Source organism: Scyliorhinus torazame, chromosome 14, assembly GCF_047496885.1.
Source record: "Scyliorhinus torazame isolate Kashiwa2021f chromosome 14, sScyTor2.1, whole genome shotgun sequence".
Classification (NCBI taxonomy): domain Eukaryota; kingdom Metazoa; phylum Chordata; class Chondrichthyes; order Carcharhiniformes; family Scyliorhinidae; genus Scyliorhinus; species Scyliorhinus torazame.
In genome coordinates, this window is record NC_092720.1 from 176,292,234 (window position 1) to 176,315,431 (window position 23,198).

The following is a 23,198-nucleotide window of genomic DNA, read 5'->3' on the forward strand; positions in this document are numbered from 1 at the left end:
ACTGATATTTAGAAACTAAGAAAACAGTCCTTACTGCACATCAGAAAACACAGTTTAATTCTAGTTTCATTGCGAATATCGGGAAGCGCAAAATACAACAATGGATCGAATGTAAAAAGGCCGGAGGCGCGCTATTGACAGGGCTACGGATAATGGTGTACTCTTCGTTCTGTTACACAGTCACCCTGGCTTGAAACACAGACTCCGTTCTCTCTCCACAGATGCTGTCAGACCTGCTGAGATTGCGCAGCCGTTTGTGTTTTTGTTCCAGATTGGTGCATCAGCAGTTGCTGTTGCGATATGGACAAGGTGAGATGGTTTCCATCGTAATTTGGCTTGCTTATTCGAGCAAAAGCAGCATTTGTTGTTTCTGTGGCGCAATCGGATAGCGCGTTCGGTTATTAACCGAAGGATTGGTGGTTCGATCCCACCCAGAGATGACGTGTTATCCCACCCCCGTATGAAGTGTTTTTTATACTTTGTCCCTCTGTTGGATCGAATCACCCACTTTGGTGTTTTTTATATTTCATGCCACATTGATTTGATTTCTTTTGTCCGGTTCCAATATTAAACACACCAAATGCTGTCATTCTGGTTTTGAACAGTCAGTTCACATCCAAAGAATTAATCAACGTTAATTTGACCTACCAAAGAGAGACATTCACCCCAATAGCAATAGTGGGACGAAAGGGGACTAGATTTTTCTCTTTGGATCAAAGTGGGTGAGACAGCGAATGAAAGGCGCTCCAAAGTGCAACTGGTATGGCGGCGGTGAATTCAATCGTGGAAATAGAGAGATTTTGTTTGCACTGACAATATTCTGGAATGAGAGGAAAGGGATACAGGGTGAAATGGATTCCAAAAAATCAGCAAGGGATGACGTGACCAAGTCCCTCCAGAGAATACCCTGAACGCGGCATGTTGATCATGGCCAATCCAGCGAAACTGCTAATCTGGCTTGAAACACAGACCCCGTTCTCTCTCCACAGAAGCGTTGCGCAGGTCAAAGAGACACAGCCTGAGTGAGTAAGACACATCCAGCGAGGGAATTGGAAACTTGGTAATTTGGGGCAGTTAGGTAACCAGGAAAGGGAGAGAACCAGAGAGCATATGAGACCCTCAGAAGGTAAGAAAGTGAGTTTTACTCATTTTTATTTTTATTCCTTTTCAAATTGTGTGTGTGTGGGGGGGGGGGGGGGGTGGAGAGGGGGGGGGGGACTGAAGTGACATCAGAGAAAAGCTGTGACCTGAGTGGCTGGTTGGGAATCTTCAGAAATTAAAAAAATTAAGCATTGGGAAACTAATTAAACATGTAAATTACTTAATTATAATTTAGAGGGGTATCTAAGCCAGAGATCGGAGAGTACTGTATTAAGCCTTCACATTTATAGTATAAATCTACTGCTAGGAAACAGGTAGTGAACAGTAACTTTTTTTTCTTCAAATTTTAACAATTAACTTTAATTTACGAATTAATTGACGCAATGTCAGTTAGAGGGGTGCAGTGCTCTGACTGTGAGATGTGGCAGGCCCAGGAGGCTTCCAGAGTCCCGGATGGCTTCATCTGCAGAAACTGCACCTAACTGGAGCTCCTTACAGACCGCATGGTTCGGTTGGAGCATCAATTGGATGCACTTAGGAGCATGCAGGTGGCGGAAAGCGTCACAGATAGCAGGTATATAAATGTGGTCACACCCAAGGTGCAGGCAGAGAAATGGGTGACCACCAGAAAGGGCAGGCAGTCAGTGCAGGAATCCCTTATGCTGTCCCCCTCTCGAACAGGTATACCCCTTTGGATACTGTCGGGGGGGGGGGGTAGCCTATCAGGGGATAACAGCAGCAGCCAGAGCAGTGGCACCACGGCTGGCTCTGCTGTTCAGAAGGGAGGGTCAAAGCGCAGAAGAGCAAAAGTCATAGGGGACTCGGTAGTCAGTGGCACAGATAGGCGATTCTGTGGACGTGAAAGAGACTCCGGGATGGTAATTTGCCTCCCTGGTGCCAGGGTCCAGGATGCCTCCGAACGGGTAGAGGGCATCCTGAAGGGGGAGGGCAAACAGGCAGAGGTCGTTGTACATATTGGTACTAACGACATAGGCAGGAAGGGGCATGAGGTCCTGCAGCAGGAGTTCAGGGAGCTCGGCAGAAAGTGAAAAGACAGGACCTCTAGGGTTGTAATCTCGGGATTACTCCATGTGCCACGTGCTAGTGAGGCTAGAAATAGGAAGATAGAGCAACTAAACACGTGGCTAAACAGCTGGTGTAGGAGGGAGGGTTTCTCTTATCTGGACCACAGGGAGCACTTCAGGGGCAGGTGTGACCGATATAGGAAGGACGTGTTGCACCTAAAATGGAGAGACATAAATATCCTGGCTGCGAGGTTTGCTAGTGTCACACGGGAGGGTTTAAACTAGTATGGCAGGGGGGTGGGCAAGGGAGCAATAGGTCAGAAGGTGAGAGCATTGAGGGAGAACTAGGGAATAAAGACAGTATGGCTCTGAGGCAGAGCAGACAGGGTGAAGTTGCTGAACACAGCAGTTCTGGTGGCCTGAAGTGCATATGTTGTAATGCAAGAAGTATTATGGGGAAGGCAGATGAACTTAGAGCTTGGATTAGTACTTGGAACTATGGTGTTGTTGCCATTACAGAGACCTGGTTGAGGGAAGGGCAGGATTGGCAGCTAAACGTTCCAGGATTTAGATGTTTCAGGCGGGTAGAGGGGGATGTAAAAGGGTTGGCGGAGTTGCGCTACTGGTTAGGGAGGATATCACAGCTGTACTACGGGAGGACACCTCAGAGGGCAGTGAGGCTATATGGGTAGAGATCAGGAGTAAGAAGGGTGCAGTCACAATGTTGGGGGTTTACTACAGGCCTCCCAACAGGCAGCGGGAGATAGAGTGGCAGATGGGTAGACAGATTTTGGAAAAAAGCAAAAACAACAGGGTTGTGGTGGTGGGAGACTTCAACTTCCCCAATATTGACTGGGACTCACTTAGTGCCAGGGGCTTAGACGGGGCAGAGTTTGTAAGGAGCATCCAGGAGGGCTCCTTAAAACAACATGTAGACAGTACAACCAGGGACGGGGCGGTACTGGACCTGGTATTGGGGAATGAGCCCGATCAGGTGGTAGAAGTCTCAGTAGGGGAGCATTTCGTGAACAGTGACCACAATTCAGTAAGTTTTAAAGTGCTGGTAGACAAGGATAAGATTGACCAAGGGTGAATGTGCTAAATTGGAGGAAGGCTAATTATAACAATATTAGTCGGGAACTGAAGAACCTTGATTGGGGGCGGATGTTTGAGGGTAAATCAACATCTGACATGTGGGAGGCTTTCAAGTGTCAGTTGAAAGGAATTCAGGACCGGCATGTTCCTGTGAGGAAGAAGGATAAATACGGCAATTTTCGGGAACCTTGGATAATGAGAGATATTGTAGGCCACGTCAAAAAGAAAAAGGAGGCATTTGTCAGGGCTAAAAGGCTGGGAACAGAAGAAGCCTGTGTGGAATATAAGGAAAGTTGGGAGCAACCTAAACAAGGAGTCAGGAGGGCTAGAAGGGGTCACGAAAAGTCATTGGCAAATAGGGTGAAGGAAAATCCCAAGGTTTTTACACGTACATAAAAAGCACGAGGGTAACCAGGGAAAGGTTGGCCCACTGAAGGATAGGCAAGGGAATCTATGTGTGGAGCCAGAGGAAATGGGCGAGGTACTAAATGAATACTTTGCATCAGTATTCACCAAAGAGAAGGAATTGGTAGGGCAGCATTGTAGCATCGTGGATAGCACAATTGCTTCACAGCTCCAGAGTCCCAGGTTCGATTCCGCTTTTGGTCACTGTCTGTGTGGAGTCTGCACATCCTCGCCGTGTGTGCGTGGGTTTCTTCCGGGTGCTCCGGTTTCCCCCCATGGTCCAAAGATGTGCAGGTTAGATGGATTGGCCACGATAAATTGCCCTTAGTGTCCAAAATTGAAACTTCGTGTTGGGTAGGGTTACTGGGTTGTGGGGATAGGGTGGAGGTGTTGATCTTGGGTAGGGTGCTCTTTCCAAGAGCCGGTGCAGTCTTGATGGGCCGAATGGCCACATTCTACACTGTAAATTCTATGATAATCTATGATGTTGAGTCTGGAGAAGAGTGTGGTAGCCTGGGTCACATTGAGATCCAAAAAGACGAGCTGTTGGGTGTCTTAAAACATATTAAGGTAGATACGTCCACAGGGCCTGATGGGATCTACCCCAGGAGGCTGGAGAGGAAATTGCTGAGGCCTTGACAGAAATCTTTGGATCCTCACTGTCTTCAGGGGATGTCCCGGAGGAACGGAGAAAAGCCATTGTTGTTCATTTGTTCAAGAAGGGTAACAAGGATCATCCAGGGAACTACAGGCCGGTGAGCCTTACGTCAGTGGTAGGGAAATTACTGGAGAGAATTCTTCGAGACAGGATCTACCCCCATTTGGAAGCAAATGGACGTATTAGTGAGAGGCAGCATGGTTTTGTGAAGGGGTGGTTGTGTCTCACTAACTTGATAGAATTTTTCGAGGAGGTCACAAAGATGATTGGTGCAGGTAGGGCAGTGGATGTTGTATATATGGACTTCAGTAAGGCCTTTGACAAGGTCCCTCATGGTAGACTAGTAAAAAAGGTGAAGTCACATGGGTTCAGGGGTGAGCTGGCAAGGTGGATATAGAACTGGCTAGGTCATAGACTGCAGAGAGTAGCAATGGAAGGTTGCTTTTCTAATTGGAGGGCTGTGACTAGTGGTGTTCCGCAGGGATCAGTGCTGGGACCTTTGCTGTTTGTACTATATATAAATGATTTGGAGGAAAATGTAACTGGTCTGATTAGTAAGTTTGCAGACGACACAAAGGTTGGTGGAATTCCGGATAGCGATGAGGGCTGTCAAAGAATACGGCAGGATTTAGATTATTTGGAGACTTGGGCGGAGAGATGGCAGATGGAGTTTAATCCGGACAAATGTGAGGTAATGCATTTTGGAAAGTCTAATGCAGGTAGGAAATATACAGTGAATGGTAGAACACTCAAGAATTTTGAAAGTCAGAGAGATCTAGGTGTACTGGTCCACAGGTCGCTGAATGGGGCAACATGGTGGTGAAGGTAGTCAAGAAGGCATACGGCATGCTTGCCTTCATTGGCCGGGGCATTGAGTATAAGAATTGGCAAGTCATGTTGCAGCTGTATATAACCTTAGTTTGGCCACACTTGGAGTATAGTGTTCAATTCTGGTCGCCATACATCCAGAAGGATGAGGAGGCTTTAGCGAGGGTGCAGAAGAGATTTGCCAGAATGTTGCCTGGTATGGAGGGCATTAGCTATGAGGAGCGGTTGAATAAACTCGGTTTGTTCTCACTGGAATGATGGAGGTTGAGGGGCGACCTGATAGAGGTCTACAAAATTATGAGGGGCATAGACTGAGTGGATAGTCAGAGGCTTTTCCCCAGGGTAGAGGGGTCAATTACTAGGGGGCATAGGTTTAAGGTGTGAGGGGCAAGGTTGCCAGTAGATGTACGAGCAAGTTTTTTACACAGAGGGTAGTGGGTGCCTGGAACATGCTACCAGAGGAGGAGGTGCAAGCGGGGACGATAGTGACATTTAAGGGGCATCTTGAGAAATACATGAATGGACTGGGAATAGAGTGATACGGACCCAGGAAGTGTCGGAGATTGTAGGTTAGTCGGGCAGCATGGTCGGCACGGGCTTGGAGGGTCGAAGGGCCTGTTCCTATGCTGGACTTTTCTTTGTTCTTTGTTCTTTGTTTATGCTGTCAGACCTCCTGAGATTGCCCAGCCTTTTGAGCTTTGTTCCAGATTGGTGCATCAGCAAGGATTTGCTGTTACGATGTGGACAAGATGAATTGTTTCCATTACAATTTGGCTGTTTTATTAAAACAAAAGCAGCGTTTGTCGTCTCTGTTGCGCAATCGGTTGCCTCATTCGGCTGTTAACCCAAAGGTTGGTGGTTCGATCCCACCCAGTGACGAAGTATTATCCCACCCCCGGATGAAGTGTTTTCTATACTTCGTCCCTCTGTGAGATCGAATCCACCCACGTTGGTGTTTTTTACATTTCATGCCACATTGATTTGATTTCTTTCCTCCACTTCCAATATTAAACACGCCAAATGCTTTCATTCTCATTTTAAACAGTCAGTTCACATCCAAAGAGTGAATGACCAGAGAGAGACATTAGCCCCAAAAGCAACAATGGGACAAAAGGGGCCTAGAATTTTCTCTTTTTATCAAAGAGGGTGAGACGGCAAATGAGAGGCGCCAAATCCCCACTGAACCTTCTGTATACGCGGAGAATAATCTTGGTCTCGATAGTCTCTCCATATAAATGAATTTCCTGACATCTGGTCATGATGCAATGAGGAGGAGTGGGCGGATTTTGGGCAAATAGAGCCAGTTGGCAGTGGAGAAAACGGAAACGAAGCGACACACGAAGATCGAGCACCAGTTTTGTGAATATTGGATAACTCTTCGACAAACAGAATCTGGGGAGAACGAAGCGCGCTGCCCGACTGATCAGCGACAGTCAAGACACATTTCCCTTGTTTAGAATTATTCGAGAAATTAACTGATATTTAGAAACTAAGAAAACTGTCCTTACTTCACATCAGATAATACACTTTCATTTTAGTTTCATTGCGAAGATCTGGAGGCAGAAAATACAACAATGGCTCGAATGAAGAAACAGGAGGCGCGTTATTGACAGGGCTACCGATAATGATGTAGTCTTCGTTCTGCGACACAAAGTCACCCTGGCTTGAAACACAGACTCCGTTCGCTCTCCACAGATGCTGTCAGACCTGTTGAGATTACCCAGCCTTTTGTCTTTTTGTTCCAGATTGGTGCATCAGCAAGAATTTGTTGTTACGATGTGGACAAGATGAATTCCTTCCATTATAATTTGTCTTGTTTATTAGAGTAAAAGCTGCATTTGTCGTCTCTGTGGCGCAGTCGGAGAGTGCGTTCGGCTGTTTATCGCAAAGTTAGTGGTTCGCTCCCACCCAGAGACGAAGTGTTATCCCACCCACGGATGAAGTGTTTTTTGTACTTCGTACCTCTGTGGGATCGAATTCACCCACCTTGGAGCATTTTACATTTCATGTCACATTGATTTGATTTCGTTCCTCCGGTTCCAATATTAAACACGCCAAATGCTGTCATTCTAATTTTAAACAGTCAGTTCACATCCAAAGAGTGAATCAATATTAATTTGAATTGCCAGAGAAAGACATTCGCCCCAATAGCAACAGTGGGACCAAAGCGCCCTAGATTTTTCTCTTTGGATCAAAGAGACGGCGAATGAGAGGGGCTTAAAAGTGCAGCTGGTTTGTGGGCGGAGAAGTTCAATCGTGGAAATAGAGAGAGAGTTTGTTTGCACTGACAATATTCAGGAATGAGAGGAAAGGAATACAGGGTGAACTCGTTTCAAAAAATCAGCAGGGGACGACGTGACCAAGTTCCTCCGTAGAATACCCGTAACCTGGTACGTTGATCATGGCCAGTCCAGCTCACCTGCCAATCTATGTACAATATGGCACACTTTCGCATGGCCAATCCACCGAACGTTCACATCTTTGGACTGTGGGAGGGACCTCCAGAACGCGGAGAAAACCGATGCAGTCACCGGGAGAACGTCCTAATAGCATATTTTTGGGATGAATATCGAAATTGTTCTGTATTAGAAATTATAGCGGTTGCATTGTTATTTTTATGAGCAAAGGCTAAAGCGTATATATACCTTAGAATCATAGAATCATAGAAGTTTACAGCATGGAAACAGGCCCTTCGGCCTAACCAGTCCATGCCGCCCAGTTTTTACCATTAAGCTAATCCCAGTTGCCCGCACTTGGCCCATAACCCTCTATACCCATCTTACCCATGTAACTATCTAAATGCTTTTTAAAAGACACAATTGTACCCACCTCTACTACTACCTCTGGCAGCACATTCCAGACACTCACTACCCTCTGAGTGAAGAAATTGCCCCTCTGGGTCCTTCTGAATCTCTCCCCTCTCACCTTAAACCTATGCCCTCTAGTTCTAGACTCCCCTACCGTTGGGAAAAGATGTTGACTATCTACCTTATCTATGCCCCTCATTATTTTATAGACCTCTATAAGATCAGCCCTAAGCCTCCTACGCTCCAGGGAAAAAAGTCCCAGTCTATCCAGCCTCTCCTTATAACTCGAACCATCAAGTCCCGGCAACATCCTAGTAAATCTTTTCTGCACTCTTTCTAGTTTAATAATACCCTTTCTATAATAGGGTGACCAGAACTGCACACAGTATTCCAAGTGTGGCCGTACCAATGTCTTGTACAACTTCAACAAGACGTCCCAACTCCTGTATTCAATGTTCTGACCAATGAAACCAAGCATGCCGAATGCTTTCTTCACCACCCTGTCCACCTGCGACTCCACCTTCAAGGAGCTATGAACCTGTACTCCTATATCTCTTTGTTCTATAACTCTCCCCAACGCCATACCATTAACTGAGTAGGTCCTGGCCTGATTCGATCTGCCAAAATCCATCACCTCACATTTATCTAAATTAAACTCCATCTGCTATTCGTCGGCCCACTTGCCTAATTGATCAAGATTCCGTTGCAATCCTAGATAACCTTCTTCGCTATCCACTGTGCCATCAATCTTGGTGCCATCTGCAAACTTACTAACCATGCCTCCTAAATTCTCATCCAAATCATTAATATAAATCACAAATAACAGTGGACCCAGCACCGATCCCTGAGGCATACCACTGGTCACAGGCCTCCAGTTTGAAAAACAACCCTCTACAACCACCCTCTGTCTTCTGTCGTCCAGCCAATTTTGAATCCAATTGGCAACCTCACCCTGGATCCCGTGAGCTTTAACCTTCTGCAACAACCTACCATGCGGTACCTTGTCAAAGGCTTTGCTAAAGTCCATGTAGACTACGTCTACTGCACTGCCCTCATCTACCTTCTTGGTCACCCCCTCAAAAAACTCAATCAGATTTGTGAGACATGATTTTCCACGCACAAAGCCACGCTGACTGACCCGAATCAGTCCTTGCCTCTCTAAATGCTTGTAGATCCTGTCTCTCAAAATACCTTCTAGCAACTTACCTACTACAGACGTTAGGCTCACCGGTCTGTAGTTCCTAGGCTTTTCCCTGCTGCCCTTCTTAAACAAGGGCACAACATTCGCCACTCTCCAATCTTCAGGCACCTCACCTGTGGCTGCCGATGATTCAAATATCTCTGTTTGGGGACCCGCAATTTCCTCCCTAGCCTCCCACAACATCCTGGGATACATTTCATCAGGTCCCGGGGATTTATCTACCTTGATGCGCTTTAAGACTTCCAGCACATCCTCCTCTGTAATATGCACACGTCTCAAGACATCACTATATATTTCCCTTAGATTCCTAACATCCATGCCTTTCTCCACCGTGAATGCCGATGAGAAATATTCATTCAGGATCTCACCCAACTCTTGTGGCTCTGTACATAGATGTCCTTGTTGATCCTTAAGAGGCCCTACTCTGTCCCTAGTTACTCTTTTTCCCTTTATGTATCTGTAGAAGCTCTTTGGATTCTCCTTTGCATTATTTGCCAAAGCAATTTCATGTCCCCTTTTTGCCCTCCTGATTTCCCACTTAACTCTATTTCGACAATCTCTATATTCTTCAAGGGATCCACTTGATCCCAGTTGTTTATGTACATCATATGCCTCCTTCTTCTTTTTGACCAGAGTCTCAATATCTCGAGTCATCCAGGGTTCCCTACTTCTACCAGCCTTGCCCTTTACTCTAAAAGGAATGTGCTTACCCTGAACCCTGGTTAACACATTTTTAAAAGCCTCCCATTTACCAGCCGTCCCTTTGCCTGCCAACAGTCCCCCCCAATCTACCTCTGAAAGTTCCCGTCTGATACCATCAAAATTGGCCTTGCCCCAATTAAGAATTTTCACTCTTGGGCCAGACCTATCATTCTCCATAGGTATCTTAAAACTAATGGAGTTATGGTCACTTGTCCCAAAGTGACCTTGTTGCAGGAAAATTATTATGGAACCAATGTAAAGGCGTCCAAACTGTGTATCTACTAAAGTTGTAATTAGAAAGTCATAAAGTGTGGGCCATGAAAGATTACAAACAGTTGATGACGAAGTACATCGACAGTTACAGGTTGCATCGGCGGTAACGTGTTGCGCCGTGATCGTCTCGTGGTGACTACTCTGCGTTGGGGTCCGCAGCAACCTCTGTCCGAATCCGAGTCACGGCAGAGTTAAGTTGATGTGTTTTTCCCAAATGAATGGATGAGGAATTCTCTGTGTAAAGGCTTCTTTAAAACGGGTTCGCAACTGAGTGCATGTATGTGCTCCTGTTTGAGGCACTGGAATCCAAACTGTTGTGAATACGAGAATCTCCTCATTTCCAGGTGTTATATTTTAACGAGTCTCATCAAACATAATCCTCCGGTTCTTGTCTTTTTGGAAGTGAGAACAGCCTCAATTTGCTGCATCAGCTTCTTCGACCATTCACCCAAAATGTTCAAGTGTCTCAACCAAATACCCACTGAACATTCTGTATACCTGGAGAATAATCTTGGCCTCGATAGTCTCTCCATATAAATGAATTTCCTGACATCTTGTCATGATGCAATGAGGAGGAGTGGGCCGAATCTTGGGAAATCAGGGTAGAGGGGTCAATTACTAGGGGGCATAGGTTTAAGGTGTGAGGGGCAAGGTTGCCAGTAGATGTACGAGCAAGCTTTTTACACAGAGGGTAGTGGGTGCCTGGAACATGCTACCAGAGGAGGAGGTGCAAGCGGGGACGATAGTGACATTTAAGGGGCATCTTGAGAAATACATGAATGGACTGGGAATAGAGTGATACGGACCCAGGAAGTGTCGGAGATTGTAGGTTAGTCGGGCAGCATGGTCGACACGGGCTTGGAGGGTCGAAGGGCCTGTTCCTATGCTGGACTTTTCTTTGTTCTTTGTTCTTTGTTTATGCTGTCAGACCTCCTGAGATTGCCCAGCCTTTTGAGCTTTCGTTCCAGATTGGTGCATCAGCAAGGATTTGCTGTTACGATGTGGACAAGATGAATTGTTTCCATTACAATTTGGCTGTTTTATTAAAGCAAAAGCAGCGTTTGTCGTCTCTATTGCGCAATCGGTTGCCTCATTCGGCTGTTAACCCAAAGGTTGGTGGTTCGATCCCACCCAGTGACGAAGTATTATCCCACCCCCGGATGAAGTGTTTTTTGTACTTCGTCCCTCTGTGAGATCGAATCCACCCACGTTGGTGTTTTTTACATTTCATGCCACATTGATTTGATTTATTTCCTCCACTTCCAATATTAAACACGCCAAATGCTTTCATTCTCATTTTAAACAGTCAGTTCACATCCAAAGAGTGAATGACCAGAGAGAGACATTAGCCCCAATAGCAACAATGGGACAAAAGGGGCCTAGAATTTTATCTTTTTATCAAAGAGGGTGAGACGGCAAATGAGAGGCGCCAAATCCCCACTGAACCTTCTGTATACGCGGAGAATAATCTTGGTCTCGATAGTCTCTCCATATAAATGAATTTTCTGACATCTGGTCATGATGCAATGAGGAGGAGTGGGCGGATTTTGGGCAAATAGAGCCAGTTGGCAGTGGACAAAACGGAAACGAAGCGGCACACGAAGATCGAGCACCAGTTTTGTGAATATTGGGTAACTCTTCGACAAACAGAATCTGGGGAGAACGAAGCGCGCTGCCCGACTGATCAGCGACAGTCAAGACACATTTCCCTTGTTTAGAATGATTTGAGAAATTAACTGAGATTTATAAACTAAGAAAACTATCCTTACTGAACATCAGAAAATACAGTTTCATTTTAGTTTCATTGCGAATATCTAGTGGCAGAAAATGCAAGAATGGCTCGAATGTAGAAGGCTCGAGGCGCGTTATTGACTGGGCTAAATAGTGTAGTCTTCGTTCTGTGACACAACGTCAACCTGGCTTGAAACACAGACTACGTTCTCGCTCCACAGAGGATTTCACACCTGCTGAGATTGCCCAGCGTTTTGTGTTTTTGTTCCAGATTGGTGCATCAGCAAGAATTTGCTGTTCGGATGTGGACAAGATGAGACTTTTTCGATCATAATTTGACATGTTTTTTCGAGATGCTGCAGCGTTTGTCGTCTCTGTGGCGCAATCGATTAGCGCGTTCGGCTGTTAACTGGAAAGGTGGTGGTTCGATACCACCCAGGGACGAAGTGTTATCCCACCGCCTGAAGGAGTTGTTTTTATCCCTCTGTGGGAACGAATCACCCACCTTGGTGCTTTTTATAATTCATGCCACATTGATCTGATATCTTTCCTCCGGTTTCAATATTAAACACGCCAAATGCTGTCATTCTGATTTTAGTAAGAAGCCTTACAACGCCAGGGTAAAGTCAAACAGGTTTGTTTCGATATCACCAGCTTTCGGAGCGCTGCTCCTGCCTTAGATTCACCTGTGGAAGGAACGGCGTTCCGAAAGCTAGTGATATCGAAACAAACCTGTTGGACTTTAACCGGGTGTTGTAAGACTTTTTACTGTGCTCACCCCAGTCCAACGCCAGCATCTCCACATTCTGATTTTAAACAGTCAGTTCACATCCAAAGAGATAATTAATATTAATTTGAGCTACCAGAGAGGGACATTCAGCCCAATAACAACAGTGGTACGAAAGGGGCCTGGATTTTTCTCTTTGGATCACAGAGAGTGAGACGGCAAATGAGAGGCGCTTAAAAGTGCAACGGGAATGTGGGCGGATAAGTTCAATCGGGGAAATAGAGAGAGAGAGTTTGTTTGCACTGACAATATTCAGGAATGAGCGGAAAGAGATACAGGGTGAAATGGTTTCAAAAAAATCAGCAGGGGACGACGTGACCAAGTTCCTCCGTAGAATACCCGTAACCTGGCACGTTGATCATGGCCAATCCAGTATTTGCTAATCTACGGACAATCTGGACACTTTAGCACGGCCAATCCACCGAAACTTCACATCTTTGGACTGTGGGATGGACCTCGAGCAGGCGGGGAAAACCGATGCAGACACCGGGAGAACGTCCGAATACCATATGTTTGGGACGACTATCGTAATTGTTATGTATTATATATTTTAGCGGTTACTTTGCTATTTATATGAGCCTGGGGCTAAAGTATATAAAGCCTTGTTGCAGGAAAATTATTATGGAACCAAGGTTAAGATAGCCAAACTGTGTATTTACTAAAGTTGTAATTAGAGAGTTATGAAGTGTGAGCCATGACAGATTCCAAACATTTGATGACCAAGTACATCGACAGTTACAGTTTGCCTCGGCGGTAACGTAAGGCGCCGTGATCGTATAGTGGTTAGCACTCTGCGTTGTGGCCGCAGCAACAGCGGTTCGAAGCCGAGTCATGGCAGTGATAAGTTGATATCTTTTCACAAATGAACGGATGAGGAATTTTCTGTGTTAAGGACTCATTGCAACGGGGTCGCAGCTGAGTGCATGCTTCTGCTCCTGTTTGGTGCTCAATAATTCATACGGTTGTGAGTACGAGAATCTCGTCACCTCCAGTTTTATAATTTAACTAATATCATCCAGCGTACTCGTCCGGTTCTTGTCTTTTTGGAAGTGAAAACAGTGTCTCTCAATTTGCTGCATCAGCTTCTTCGGCCATTCACCCAAAATGTTCAAGTGTCTCAACCAAATACCCACCGAACTTTCTGTATACGTGGAGAATAATCTTCGTCTCGATAGTCTCCCAGTGAGCGAGAAGTGATACAGCCAGAGTGAGACGGCAAAGAGTGAGTTTGGCAATTTGAATCTTGGTGGGACTTCGAAGCTGGGTGGGGAGGAGGTGCATTTTATCCCTGGTAAGTGACTGGTTAGTAGTTTTTCATTTCGTTGTCTAATTTATATATTTTTTCTATCATTTTTTGGAATTATAGTTGTATAAGTTAACCTAAGGTTTAAGACATGGTAGGAGATTTCAGACCCGTGTCATGCTCGACGTGATCGATGTGGGAGCTCAGGGACACGTCCACTGTACCTGGCTACTTCACGTGCAAGAAGTGCGTCCAGTTTCAGCTCCTGTTAGACCGCTTGGCGTTTCTGGAGATGCGGATGGACTCACTTTGGAGCATCCACGATGCTGAGAACGTCGTGGATAGCACGTTTACCAGCTTGGTCACACCGCAGGTGAAAGGTACTGAGGGAGATAGAAAATGGGTGACGAAAAGACAGAGCAAGAGTAGGAAGGCAATGCAGGTGTCTGCTGCGGTCATCTCCCTGCAAAACAGATATACCGCTTTGGATAGCACGTTAGCATTGTGGATAGCACAATTGCTTCACAACTTCAAGGTCCCAAGTTCGATTCCGGCTTGGGTCACTGTCTGTGGGGAGTCTGCACATCCTCCCCGTGTGTGTGTGGGTTTCCTCCGGGTGCTCTGGTTTCCTCCCACAGTCCAAAGATGTGCAGGTTAGGTGGATTGGCCATGATAAATTGCCCTTAGTGTCCAAAATTGCCCTTAGTGTTGGGTGGGGTTACTGGGTTATGGGGATAGAGTGGAGGTGTTGATCTTGGGTAGGGTGCTCTTTCTAAGAGCCGGAGCAGACTCGATGGGCCGAATAGCCTCCTTCCGCACTGTAGATTCTATGATCTATGATGCTGTTGAGGGAGATGGCTCACCAGGCGGAGGCAGCAGCAGCCAGGTTCATGGCACCGTGGCTGGCAGGTAGATGTTTGGCAGGGCTATAGTGATAGGGGACTCAATCATAAGGGGAATAGACAGGCGGTTCTGCAGATGCAATCGAGACTCCAGGATGGTATGTTGCCTCCCTGGTGCAAGGGTCAAGGATGTCTCGGAGCGGCTGCAGGACATTGTGTGTGTGTGTGTGTGTGGGGGGGGGGGGGGGCGGTGAACAGCTAGCTGCCTTGGTGCACATAGGGACCAACGATTTAGGGACAAAATGGGACAAGGTCCTACAAGCTGAATTCAGGGAGTTAGGAGTTAAACTAAAAAGTAGGACCTCAAAGGCAGTAATCTCAGGATTGCTACCAGTGCCACGAGCTAGTCAGAGTAGGAATATCAGGATAGATAGGATGAATGCGTGGCGTGCGAGAGGGAGGCATTCAAATTCCTGAGGCATTGGAACCGGTTCTGGGGGAGGTGGGACCAGTAGAAACCGGACGGTCTGCACCTGGCCAGGACTGGAACCGATGTCCTAGGAGGGGGAGGTGTTTGTGAGAGCTGTTGGGAAGGGTTTAAACTACTATGGCAGGGGGATGGGAACCGATGCAGGAAGTTGGAAGGTGGTAAAACAGGGACAGAAGCAGAAGGCAGTAAGGGGTAAAGTGTAAGGCAGAGAAGTCATTGTCAAAAATAGGACCAGTAATACAAAAAGGAATAAAACGGTCAGTAAAAACATTAATGGTAAGCGACGTGGCAGGTTGTTGCATGAAGATATGGGTTCAATGACAAGGAAAATTATGAGAAAAGCTAAGAGGAAATATAACATAGGAGAGGTTACTGATCGAGGTGTTAAGATTCAGAACAGAGGTTAAAAAAAAAGGCAACATAAGTGTACTTTACCTGAATGCTCATTGTATTCGGAATAAGGTAAATGAGTTGATGGCGCAAATCATCGTGAATGACTGTGAGTTAGTGGCCATTACTGAAACATGGTTGAAGGATGGTCACGACTGGGAGTTAAATATCCAAGGGTATCAAGCTATTCGGAAGGACAGAGTGGATGGTAAGGGAGGTGGTGTAGCTCTGTTATTTAAGGATGACATCCGGGCAATAGTAAGGGATAACATCGGTGCTATGGAGGATAAGGTTGAATCCATTTAGGTGGAAATCAGGACTAGTAAGGCGAAAATGTCACTGATAGGAGAAGTCTATAGGCCAACAAATAGTAACATTATGGTGGGGCAGGCAACAAGCAAAGTAATAACGGATGCATGTAGACATGGAACAGCAGTTATCTTGGGGGGTTTCAATCAACATGTCGATTGGTTTAAACAGGTCGGTCAAGGTAGCCCTGAGGAGGAGTTTATAGAATGTATCCGCGATAGTTTCCTAGAACAATATGTAATGGAACCTACGAGGGAACACGTGGTCCTATATCTGGTCCTGTGTAATGAGACAGGATTGATTCATGATCTCATAGTTAGGGATCCTCTCGGAAGGATCTACCACAGTATTGTGGAATTTAAAATACAGATGGAGGGTGAGAAGGTGAAATCAAACACTAGTGTTTTGTGCTTAAACAAAGGATATTATGATGGGATGAGAGAAGAACATGCTTAGGTAGACGGGGTGCAAAGACTTTATGGTGAAACAGTTGAGGAACAGTGGAGAACCTTCCAAGCGATTTTTCACAGTGTTCAGCAAAGGTTTATACCAACAAAAAGGAAGGCCGGTAGAAAGAGGGAAAATCGACTGTGGATATCTAAGGAAATAAGGGAGAGTTTCAAATTGAAGGAAAAAGCATACAACGTAGCAAAGATTGGTGGGAGACTAGAGGTCTTGGAACTCTTTAGGGGGCAACAGAACACTTCTAAAAAAAAAGCTATGAAGAAGAGTAAGATAGATTATGAGAGTAAACTTGCTCAGAATATTTTTTTTAAATAGTAAATGTTTCTACAAATATATAAAACAAGAAAGAGTGGTTCAGGTAAATATTGGTCCTTTAGAGGATGAGAAGGGAGATTTAATAATGTGAAATGAGGAAATGGCTGAGGAACTGAACAGGTTTTTTGGGTCTATCTTCACAGTGGAAGACACAAATAACATGCCAGTGACTGATAGAAATGAGGCTATAACAGATGAGGACCTTGAGAGGATTGTTATCACTAAGGAGGTAGTGATTTGCAAGCTAATGGGGCTAAAGGTAGACAAGTCTCCTGGCCCTGATGGAATGCATCCCAGAGTGCTAAAAGAGGTGGCTGGGGAAATTGCAAATGCACTAGCGATAATTTATCAAAATTCACTAGACTCTGGGGTGGTCCCGGCGGATTGGAAATTAGCAAATGTAACACTATTGTTTAAAAAAGGAGGTAGGCAGAAAGCGGTGAATTATAGGCCAGTGAGCTTAACTTCGGAATTAGGGAAGATGCTGGAATCTATCATCATAGAAGAAATAGCGAGGCATCTGGATGGAAATTGTCCCATTGGGGAGATGCAGCACGGGTTCATAAAGGGCAGGTCGTGCCTAACTAATTTAGTGGAATATTTGAGGACATTACCAGTGCGGTAGATAACGGGGAGCCAAGGAATGTGATATATCTGGATTTCCAGAAAGCCTTTGACAAGGTGCCACACAAAAGATTGCAGCATAAGATAAAGATGCATGGCATTAAGGGGAAAGTAGTAGCATGGACAGAGGATTGGTTAATTAATAGAAAGCAAAGAGTGGGAATTAATGGGTGTTGCTCTGGTTGGCAATCAGTAGATACTGATGTCCCTCAGGGATCAGTCTTGGGCCCACAAGTGTTCACAATTTACATAGATGATTTGGAGTTGGGGACCAAGGGCAATGTGTCCAAGTTTGCAGACGACTCTAAGATGAGTGGTAAAGCAAGAAGTACGATGGATACTGGAAGTCTGCAGAGGGATTTGGATCGGCTAAGTGAATGGGCTAGGGTCTGATATATAGAATACAATGTTGACAAATCTGAGGTTATCCATTTTGGTAGGACTAACAGCAAAAGGGATTATTATTTAAATGATAAAATATTAAAACATGCTGCTGTAGAGAGAGATCTGGGTGTGCTAGTGCATGAGTCGCAAAACGTAGGTTTACAGGTGCAACAGGTAATTAAGAAGGCGAACGGAATGTTTTCCTTTATTGCTAGAGGGTTGGAGTTTAAGACTAGGGAGGTTATGCTGCAATTGCATAAGGTGTTAGTGAGGCCACACATGGAGTATTGTGTTCAGTTTTCGTCTCCTTACTTGAGAAAGGACGTACTGGCACTGGTGGATGTGCAGAGGAGATTCACTAGGTTAATCCCAGAGCTGAAGGGGTTGGATTACGAGGAGCGGATGAGTAGACTGGGACTGTACTCGCTGGAATTTAGAAGGATGAGGGGGGATCTTATCGAAACATATAAAATTATGAAAGGAATAGATATGATAGATGCGGGCAGGTTGTTTCCACCGATGGGTGAAAGCAGAACTAGGGGGCATAGCCTCAAAATAAGGGGAAGTAGATTTAGGACTGAGTTTCGGAGGAAATTCTTCACCCAAAGTGTTGTGAATCTATGGAATTACTTGCCCAATGAAGCAGTAGTGGCTCCTTCATTAAATGTTTTTAAGGGAAAGATAGATAGTTTTTTCATAGAATTATCATAGAATTTATCATAGAATGTAAAGTGCAGAAGGAGGCCACATTTTTTAAAGAATAAAGGGAATCAGGGTTATGGTGTTCAGGCCGGAAAGTGGAGCTGTGGCCACAAAAGACCAGCCATGATCTCATTGAATGGCGGAGCAGGCTTGAGGCACCAGTTCCTGCTCCTAGTTCTTACGTTCTTACGTTCTTATGTCTCTCCATATAAATGAATTTCCTTATATCTGGTCATGATGCAATGTGGAGGAGTCGGCTGAATCTTGGGAAATAGATCCAGTTGGCAGTGGAGAAACCGGAAACGAAGCGACAAACGAAAATCATGCACCAGTTTTGACAATGTTGGGAAACACTTCGAGAAACTGAATCCGGGGACAATGAAGGGCTCAGCCCGACTGAACAGCGACAGTCAAGAAACATTTCCCTTGTTTAGAATGATTCGAGAAATTAACTGAGATTTAGAAACTAAGAAAATTGTCCTAACTGCACATCAGAAAATACAGTTTCATTTTAGTTTCATTGCGAATATCTAGTGGCAGAAAATACAACAATGGCTCGAATGTAGAAGGCTCGAGGCGCGTTATTGACAGGGCTACGAATAATGGTGTAGTCTTCGTTCTGTGACTCAAAGTCACCCTGGTATGAATCACAGACTCCGTTCTCTCTCCACAGAGGCTTTCAGACCTGCTGAGATTGCCCAGTGTTTTGTGTTTTTGTTCCCGATTGTTGCATCAGCAAGAATTTGCTGTTCCGATGTGGACAAGATGAGACTGTTTCCACGATAATTTGAAATGCTCATTCGAGCAAAGCCGCATTTATCGCCTCTATGGCGCAATCCGTTAGCGCGTTCGGTTGTTAAACGACAGGTTGGTGGTTCGATCCCACCCCCGGGTGAAGTGTTTTTTATACTTCGTCCCTCTGTGGGATCGAATCAGCCACCTTGGTGCTTTTTGTATTTCATGCCACATTCATTTGATTTATTTCCCCCGATTCCAATATTAAACACGCCAAATGCTGTCATTCTGATTTTAAACAGCCAGTTCCCACCCAACGAGTTTATTAATATGTATTTGAACTACGATAGAGAGACATTCATCCCAACAGCAACATTGGGACGACAGGGGCCGAGATTTTTCTCTTTGGATCTAAGAAGGTGAGACGGCGAATGAGAGGCGCTATAAAGTGCATCTGGTATGTGGGCGGAGAAGTTCAATCGTGGAAATGGAGAGAGAGTTTGCTTGCTCTGACAATATTCAGGAATGAGACGAAAGCGATACAGGGTGAAATGGTTTCAAAAAATCAGCAGCGAACGACGTGACCAAGTACCTCCGTAGGATGCACATAACCCGGCACGTTGATCATGGCCAGTCCAGCTAAACTGCTACTGTATCAATCTGTAATGGACAATCTGGTACACTTTACCATCGCCAATCCACCGAAACTTCACATCTTTGGACTGGGGAAGGAACGTCGACCAGACGGAGAAGAATCCGATGCAGACACCGGGAGAACGCCCAAATACCATATATTTGGGATGAATGTCGAAATTGTTATGTATTATATACTATAACGGTTGCATTGCTATTTTTATGAGCCTGGGTTAAAGAGTATATGTACATTGCTGCAGGAACATTATTATGTAACCAAGGTTAAGGAGTGCAAACTGTGTATCTACTCAAGTTGTAATTAGAGACTCGTCACGTGTGGGCCATTCCAAACAGTTGATGACGAAGTACGTCGACACTTACAGGTTACATCGGCGGTAACGTGTGGCGTCGTGATGGTCTGGTGGTTAGTACTCTGCGTTGTGACCGCAGCAACCTCGGTTGAAGTCACGGCAACGATAAGTTGATGTGTTTTTCCCAAAAGAACGGATGTGGAATTCTCCGTGAAAGGCCTCTTTAAAGCGGGTTCACAACTGAGTGCATGTTTCTGCTCCTGTTTCTTTGATGCTCTCGAATTCAAACTGTTGTGAATACGAGAATCTCCTCAGCTTCCCGTTTTATATTTTAACTAGTCTCATCAATCATAATCCTCCGGTTCTTTTCTTTTTGGAAGTGAAAACAGTCTCTCTCAATTTGCTGCATCGTCTTCTTCGGCCATTCACCCAAAAATTTCAAGTGCCTCAACCAAATACCCACTGAACCTTCTGTATACGCGGAGAATATTCTTGGTCTTGATAGTCTCTCCACATGAATGAACTTCCTAACATCTGGTCATGAAGCAACGAGGAAGAGTGGGCAGAATTTTGGGAAATAGAGCCACTTGGCTGTGGAGAAAACGGAAACGAAGCGACACACGAAAATCAAGCACAATTTTGTGAATTTTGGGAAACACTTCGAGAAACAGAGTGCCGTGAGAACGAAGGGCGCTGCCCGACTGATCAGAGGCAGTCAAGACACATTTCCCTTGTTTATACTGATATTTACAGATATTTGAAACTAAGAAAACTGTCCTACCTGCACACCGGAAAATACAGTTTAATATTAGTTTCATTGCGAATATCTGGATGCAGAACATACAACAATGGCTCGAATGTAGAAGGCTGGAGGCGCGGTATTTTGTTCTGTGACACGAGTCACCCTGGCTTGAAACACTGACTCCGTTCTCCCTCCACAGCTGCTGTCAGACCTGCTGAGATTTAACAGCGTTTTGTGTTTTTGTTACAGATTGGTGCATCAACAAAGATTTACTGTTACGATGTGGACAAGATGAAACTGTTTCCATCATAATTTGGCATGTTATTGCGAGTAAAATCGGAAGTTGTATCTGTGGCGCAATCGGTTAGCGCGTTCTGCTGTTAACAGAAAAGTGGGTGATTCGATCTCACCCAGAGACGAAGTGTTATCCCACTCCCGCGTGAAGTGCTTTTGATACTGCGTCCCTCTGTGACATCGAATCACTCCCTTGGTGCTATTTATATTTCATGCCACATTGATTTGATTTCTTCCCTCCGGTTCCAATATTAAACGGACCAAATGCTGACACTATGATTTTAAACAGTCAGTTCACATCCAAAGAGCTAATCAATATTAATTTGAACTACCAGAGAGAGACATTCATCCCAATAGCAACAGCGAGACGATAGGGGCCGTGATTTTTCTCTTTGGTTCAAAGAGGGTGAGACGGCGAATGAGAGGCACAAAGTGCAACTGGTATGTGGGCGGAATAGTTCAATCGTGGAAATAGAGAGAGTGTTTATTTGCACTGACAATCTTCAGGAATGAAAGGAAAAGGACAGAGGGTGAAACGGTTTCAAAAAATCAGCAGGGGACGACGTGACGAAGTTCCTCAGTAGAATGCCCGTAACCAGGTACGATGATCAGGACCAATCCAGCGAAACTGCTAATGTGTGGACAATCTGGCACACTGTACCATGGCCAATCACCGAACCGTCACATCTTTGGATGTGGTAGGGACCAGGAACAGGCGGAGAAACCCGATACAGACACTGGGAGAACGCCCAAACACCATTTGTTTGGGATGAATATCGAAATTGTTATGTATTGTGTTTTCTAGCGGTTGCATTGTTATTTTTATGAGCCTGGGTTAAAGTGTATATGTACCTTGTTGCAGGAACATTATTATGGAACCAAGGTTAAGGCGTCCAAACTGCGCATGTACTAAAGTTGCAATTGGAGAGTCATAAAATGTGGGCCATGATACATTCCATACAGTTGATGATGAAGTACATCGACAGCTACAGGTTGCCTCGGCGGCAACGTGTGGCGCCGTGATCATATAGTGGTTTGTACTCTGCGTTGTGGCCGCAGCAACCTCCGTTCGAATCCAAACCACCACAGCGATAAGTTGACGTGTTTTCCCCAAATGAACGGATGAGGAATTCTCTGTGAAAGGCCTCTTTGAAGCAGGTTCACAACTGAGTCCATTTTCTGCTCAGCTCCCAGTTTTACATTTTAACTAGTCTCATCAATCATAATCGTCTGGTTCTTTCTTTTTGGAAGTGAAACAGTCTCTCTCAATTTGCTGCATCATCTTCTTCGGCCATTCATCCAACATTAAAGTCTTGGATATGTTTATAAGAGATAGGATGTATAATCATCTGGAAAGGAATAATTTCATTAGAGATAGTCAACACGGGTTTGTGAAGGGTAGGTCTGCCTCACAAACCTCATTGAGTTCTTTAAGAAGGTCACCAAACACTTGGACGAGGGTAAAGCAGTTGATGTAGTGTATATGGATTTCAGTAAAGCGTTTGAGAAGGACCCCCACGGTAGGCTATTAGAGAAAATACGGAGGCATGGGATTCAGGGTGATTTAGCAGTTTGGATCAGGATTTGGCTAGCTGGAAGAAGACAAAGGGTGGTGGTTGATGGGAAATGTTCAGCCTGGAGTTCACTAACTAGTGGTGTACCACAAGGATCTGTTTTGGGGCCACTGCTGTTTGTCATTTTTATAAATGACCGGGAGGAGGGCGTAGAAGGATGGGTGAGTAAATTTGCATATGACACTAAAGTCGGTGGAGTTGTGGACAGTGCGGAAGACGTGTGGCGCCGTGATCGCATAGTGGCTCGCAGTCTCCGTTGTGGCCGCAGCAACTTCGGTTCGACTCCAAGTCATGGCAGAGGTAAGTTTATGTGTTTTCCAAAATGATCGAATGAGCAATTCTCTGTGTCAATGCCTTTTCAAAACGGGTTCACAGCTGAGTGCATGCTTCTGCTGCTGTTTGATGCTCCAGAATTCAAACTGTTGTGAATAAGAGAATCTCTTCAGCTCGCGGTTTCATATGTTAACTATTATCATCACTAATAGTTAAAATATATCCGGTTCTTGTCTTTTTGGAAGTGAAAATAGTCTCT

The 23,198-nt window shown here is 45.1% G+C and overlaps 2 non-coding genes across 2 annotated transcripts; both read left to right on the forward strand.

The window, feature by feature from the left end:
* The first annotated feature begins 366 nt into the window (after window positions 1-366).
* On the forward strand, window positions 367-440 carry trnan-auu (transfer RNA asparagine (anticodon AUU)). The gene has a single exon. It is a non-coding gene; the product is annotated as a tRNA-Asn (tRNA).
* Window positions 441-12,196: 11,756 nt separating this feature from the next.
* On the forward strand, window positions 12,197-12,270 carry trnan-guu (transfer RNA asparagine (anticodon GUU)). Its single transcript has one exon. It is a non-coding gene; the product is annotated as a tRNA-Asn (tRNA).
* The last annotated feature ends 10,928 nt before the right edge of the window (window positions 12,271-23,198 follow it).